Here is a 6139-nt window from a genome sequence, read left to right as displayed (position 1 = left end):
CAGGTTTAAACAATCGCCTGAGTTTTGGACAAAATGGCAGCACTCTGTACTCTTTCTTCTCAGGACAGTCACTACAATTTATTTCAGAAGAACCTAGGACTCTTAACAGAACTTCAGTGAATCATCATTTAAAGGTTACCGTACAAAAATAACATACCTAACACTGTGAAAAACCAGCATAGGCATGAAAACATGCTATATTAGAGTGATGTATAGTAAAAGTAACAGATTAGTAAGAACCCCATGATAATCTAATAACTCTCAGGTCTCTTATTTAACCATCATTTTCCCCCAGAAGGGGTGCACCGTTCCTGGAGGTACTGCAATACCAGGTCGATGCGTGGAGTGGACGGAGCAAGCTCCTATTCCAACTCCTAGTTCCAAAAATCCATTTAATATATTGTCCTCGGATAGAGGACGTATCAGATATTAAACTGATAAGAACAGATACTACACTTGATCTTAGCCAAAAGGCCGAGAAGCGATACTCGACACACACCGCGCAGCCATGCTCTGCGGCCGTGAGACACATTAACTTTGTGGTGACCGCTCGCAACCCTCACATCCTGCCTTCCCCGAGGCTCCTTCCTCCTCCCGTCCGCGACTGCGTCCTCCACGCCTCACTCCCACTCCAGCACCCACAGCTTCAGCTACAAAGTCCACGACCCCGGCTCTCCCGGCGTTCCCGAGCGCGCACGCCGAGTATGATTTGCATGCCCCGCCCCCTTGCGAAGGGCGTGACAACACACGCAAAATTAGGCCTGTGCACGTCGCCACGCCCCTCGCGTAAAGGCAGGGCGTGCAAATTAGCTCTTCCCCGCGGGATCCGCGATTCACTGGTCGACTCACAGACTATTGCGGTTTGGAACCCACCGGAAATAGAAGGACCTGAAGGGGACATGTCCACGGCCAGATGCACTGGAGAAACTCTGAGGCAGGACGAGGCAGGACGGTGGCTGAAGGGTGGACCTACTGCTCCTAGTTCGCGTTGTCTTAAGACAATCTTCTCATGTTGAGAGGCTGGCTCCAGTGCGGTGGGCGGCGCAGGGAGTCTAGCAGGATTTTCTGTTAGGTGTTTTCACAATGTTGTCAAGGCAAACTTACTTAGGTAAAAACTGTAACAAATGTTGACCAAAAAAAAAAAATGTCATATATTGAAATTTCTTAATAAATTGTGTGATGTCTTTGAACTTTTCTACAGTTTTCAGGCTAAAAAATACCGATGGTTAACATCAAATGCAATAATAATGCAGGGATCAATGATGTTTGGCACGTGGGAGTGAAGAGTGGACAGTCACTACTCTTATTAGCTCCCTGGTACCCAGAACCTTAGATCATTTTCAGTTTAAGGACAGACATAATCCTGAGAGGAATTTACCCCGAAGAGCTGTAGGCTCTGGGCTGGTTCTGTGCCTCTTTTGAGTGTTATAGGGAATAAAGTTGGGTAAGATGCTGTACACTTTCCAACCCCAGCCACTGGAAATTGCAGAATGGAGGACCAGATCAGGCAAAGCCTAAACTATATGAGACCCAGCCTCAAGTAAAAGACAATCTGCCAAATATAAAGGGCAAAATACTAAAAGAGCAAACTTCTAGTACTCATATTGTAGGATTTGGGCTTAGAGTTGCCCCCAAGACTTTGGGACATCTTATGCCAAACACAAACACCACCCTGATACATTCTGTTACAGAGATTTTGTTGTGTTTTATTTGTAACTTTATATCACTTTGTAACCATCATCTACTTAAAGAATTGTCATTAGCATTTAGATCATTTAGGTAAAGGTACCAGTGATGGTTTGAATAAGAATGGCCGCCGGGCGTGGTGGCGCACCCCTTTAATCCCAGCACTCAGGAGGCAAAGGCAGGCGGATTTCTGAGTTCGAGGCCAGCCTGGTCTACAAAGTGAGTTCCAGGACAGCCAGGGCTATACAGAGAAACCCTGTCTCGAAAAAAAAAAAAAAAAAAAAAAGAATGGCCCCCACAGGCTCATATATTTGAATGCTCAGTCGCCAGGCAGTGGAATGTTTGAAAGGATTACAAGGGTTAGAAGGTGTGGCCTTGTTGGAGGAAGTGTGCCACTGGGTGTGGTCTTTGAGGTTTCAAAAGCCCATGCCAAGCCCAGAATCTCTTTTTCTGCCTACGCTCCAGGAATTAGCTCTCACCTATACTGTTCCAGAGCCTACCTGCATGCTTCCCACCCCACTATGATGAGATTGGGCCACACCTCTGAAACTGGAAACCCGCCCCAATGAAATGACTTTTCTTACAAGAGTTGCTGGGGTGGTGGTGGCGCACGCCTTTACTCCCAGCACTTGGGAGGCAGAGGCAGGTGGATTTCTGAGTTCAAGGCCAGCTTGGTCTACAGAGTGGGTTCCAGGACAGGCAGAGCTACACAGAGAAACCCTGTCTCAAGAAACAAAACAACAACAACAACAAAAGAGTTGCCGTGGTCATGATGCAGCAACAGAACAGTCACTAAGATTGTATGCCACTAATTTTTGTCAGATACCTCCATGAGAACTTTGAGGGCATGGGATACTTACTATTGTAGGGCTAACCTTGCAGAGGTGGGAAACGATTTGAGACCAGATACATGTGATCATTATTCTTGATCATAACTGGAAAGGTTATTTAAAAAAAAAGTTCATTTAAAAAAATAAGATAAAAACAGGGCTGGAGAGATGGCTCAGAGGTTAAGAGCACTGACTGCTCTTCTGAAGATCCTGAGTTCAAATCCCAGCAACCACACGGTGGCTCACAACCATCCATAATTAGATCTGACAGCCTCTTCTGGTGTGTCTGAAGACAGCTACAGTACACTTTTGGCTGTCCTCGAACTCAGAAATCCGCCTGCCTCTGCCTCCCAAGTGCTGGGATTAAAGGCGTGGGCCACCACTGCCTGGCTAGTGTACTCATTTATAATAATAAATAAAACTTTGGGCCAGAGTGAGCAGGGACTGAGCAAGTGGGCGGACTGGAGCAAGCACGGTTGACAAGAGCAAGCAGAGGTCCTAAAATTTAATTCCCGCGCCGGGCGTGGTGGCGCACGCCTTTAATCCCAGCACTTGGGAGGCAGAGGCAGGAGGATTACTGAGTTCGAGGCCAGCCTGGTCTACAGAGTGAGTTCCAGGACAGCCAGGACTACACAGAGAAACCCTGTCTCGAAAAACCAAAAAAAAAAAAAAAAATTTAATTCCCAACCTCCACATGCAGGCTCACAACCATCTGTACAGCTACAGTGTACTCATATACATAAAATAAATAAGTAAATCTTTAAAAATACAATAAAGTGGGAATATTGGATACACCTCTGTAGTTAACAATGGGTTTATATTGGGCTGGGCATGGTGGCGCATGCCTTTAATCCCAGCACTGGGGAGGCAGAGGCAGGTGGATTTCTGAGTTCGAGGCCAGCCTGATCTACAAAGTGAGCTCCAGGACAGCCAGGGCTATACAGAGAAACCTTGTCTCAAAAAACAAACACACACACACATACACACACACAGTGTGCATTTTCTCTGAGGATGAATAGTATGTCATCTTTGCTTTCCATAAGATCACTAAATTGATCCCACAGATGTGAGAAAGACCGCAGACCCAAATCATGGCCAAATTAAAGCAAACCATTAAATCTTTTTAAAAATTCATGTACTCAGACACTGTATCTCCCTCAAGTTGAGGCTCAAATCAGCTTTTGACTGGGGAAGATAAGGTTTTTATTGCTCAGAGATAAGGGATTTCCAATTGGCTGAAAATGGCAAGCAAATAACTTCTGTAATTTCTGTGGAGTTACAGAAGCAGAACAAAAGCATAAGTTGGTCATAACAACCTCTACGAAACAAAGACATGCTGCAAGGTGGTCATAACAAGGTGGTCATAACAACAGAATTTATTTATGGGCTGGTGAGATGGCTCAGCAGGTAAGAGCACTGACTGATTTTACTAAGATCCTGAGTTCAATTCCCACAGTGTACTCATATACACAAAATAAATAAATTACATAAATACATAAATAAATAAATATTTTTAAAAGAATTTATATATGTATGTGAGTACACAGTAGCTGTCTTCAGACACACCAGAAGAGGGCATCGGATCCCATCACAGATGGTTGTGAGTTACCATGTGTTTGTTAGGAATTGAACTCAGGACCTCTGGAAAAGCAGTCAGTGCTCTTAACTGCTGAGTCATCTCTCCAGCCCCCATAAGGGCCTCTTGAAACAAAGGCATGATTGCCATTTCCGGGACCAGGCAGTATAGAACCATTTGTAATAAAGGTTGCAGGTGGGGCATAGCCCAATCCTGGAGTAACAAATTTAATGTTTCATAGAAATGATCCTGGAGTTACAAATTTAATGTTTCATAGAAATGAACATAGAGCCCAGCATGGTGGCACGCACCTTTAATCCCAGCACTCGGGAGGCAGAGGCAGGCAGATTTCTGAGTTCAGGGGTAGCCTGGTCTACGGAGTGAGTTCCAGGACAGCCAGGGCTGTCTCGAAAAAACAAAAAAACAAAAAAAGAAAGAAAAGAAATGAACGTAGTTTGTCTTTAATATGGCTTTCTAGGCTAAGATGGAGGCAGGCTGGTTTATCATAATGTGATCATGAACATTTGATAAAATGAACACTTAAGGAGTTCACAGTTGTCTGTGTAAGGATCTGTTGAAAGTCTACATACAACATTGTTCCCAGCACATCTTGAACACACACAGTCATTAACTGGTGCACAGGGAGCTGTGGGGGCTGATTTATCGGTGACAGGAGAGTTTATTATATAGAGTATTTTTGGATGAGCAGTGCAGTTAAACATGGTGTAGAAAAAGTGTAGGAGATCTGGGCTGTCTTTTACCATCCCAGGGTCATGACAGATGATTTCCTTAGGGGACCATCACTCTCTTGCTTAGGCCAAGATCTCACCCTTTCCTGTCTCCTGTCCTCCCCTTCTCCTGAGCACTGTGTGGATATTGCATAAGACTTGTACCACCTATAAAGCCCCATTCCCACCATCAGCACAAGACCATTACTTCTGTTGTGTGCCGACAAGACTCAAGCCCAGGCCTGTTTGTTGGACAGCTGTGAAGAAGTTATTCTCTGGATTAACTAGAAAGAAGGCTGTGCAAGACAGAGCTACTGTAAGCATGAAAGTGACACTAACTCAGCCCAGGGCGAAAGCAGAGTGGATCGCAGGTGTGCGCCACTACACTTATTCCCTGGTCCGAATCAACCAGCCACCAGGGCCATGGCACATTCAGGCAACTGTGGGCTTTAGAGCTGAGGGAGGGAGCACTTGTTAGGAAACAGGAAGGACCTGGAAATAAAAGACGCGACCAAAACAACCACAGACTAAAAGCCCCTTAGGTTCAGACGACTCTGGTTTTCTTCTTGCCTGCACTGCGAGTATTTGCTTCCTTATGGGGTCCTTCCAGACGGTATCTCTACGTCCTAACTTATAATATCCATTTTAATACGAATGCTAGAAATACCTTACCAAGACAGGTGTCCTGCTCTGCTCATAGCTGTTTCCTCTTAGTTCCCTAGTTTCCACCCTGCAAAGAAACAGGCGCTCGTGCGTGTGTGTACATACATACATACATACACACACACACAGAGAGAGAGAGAGAGAGAGAGAGAGGCATTTAAAAATTTTTAAATGTTATTTTTAATGACACTGGCTTCCTCCCTCAATTCTCATTATTAATCTCAGATACAATCGAGTGAATAGTGAAGACTTCTTTTTTTATTAAGTGGCCCTTTAAGTAGCACAGTCCTCTAATGTTTAATTTTACTTATGTAAATATCCAAAACCAGAGAAAAGGCTGTAACAGAAAGGAGTGACAAACAGGCAGCACAAGTATAGGTTAGGCATTACTTCTCTGACGGTGCAAAGAAATGTAACTTGTTAGATTGCATTTCATAGCAACTTAGCCTGAAAATGCAGCAACAAAAAGGGAAACAACCAGACTTCTGTACAACATGAGCTAAGTTTTGCTTCAACACATGAATCACCAAATAAGCAACCACATATACACATTACACAAATCCATTTACGTTAAAAAAAAAAAAAGAAAAAGATGAAAACCTTATGAGTCTTCCACCTAATCACAGTTATTGACCAGTGGTGGAAAGACTGTAAAA

The 6139-nt window shown here is 44.2% G+C and overlaps 1 non-coding gene across 1 annotated transcript; it reads right to left on the bottom strand.

The window, feature by feature from the left end:
- Positions 1 to 295: 295 nt before the first annotated feature.
- Positions 296 to 486, bottom strand: LOC115032502 (U2 spliceosomal RNA). Its single transcript, XR_003838166.1, has one exon. It is a non-coding gene; the product is annotated as a U2 spliceosomal RNA (small nuclear RNA).
- Positions 487 to 6139: the final 5653 nt, after the last annotated feature.

The sequence above is a fragment of the Mus caroli genome, unplaced genomic scaffold, assembly GCF_978045245.1.
Source record: "Mus caroli unplaced genomic scaffold, Mus_caroli_1 scaffold_1, whole genome shotgun sequence".
NCBI lineage: Eukaryota > Metazoa > Chordata > Mammalia > Rodentia > Muridae > Mus > Mus caroli.
The sequence above is the reverse complement of the archived record's forward strand: the minus strand, read 5'-3'. Positions and strand labels throughout refer to the sequence as shown.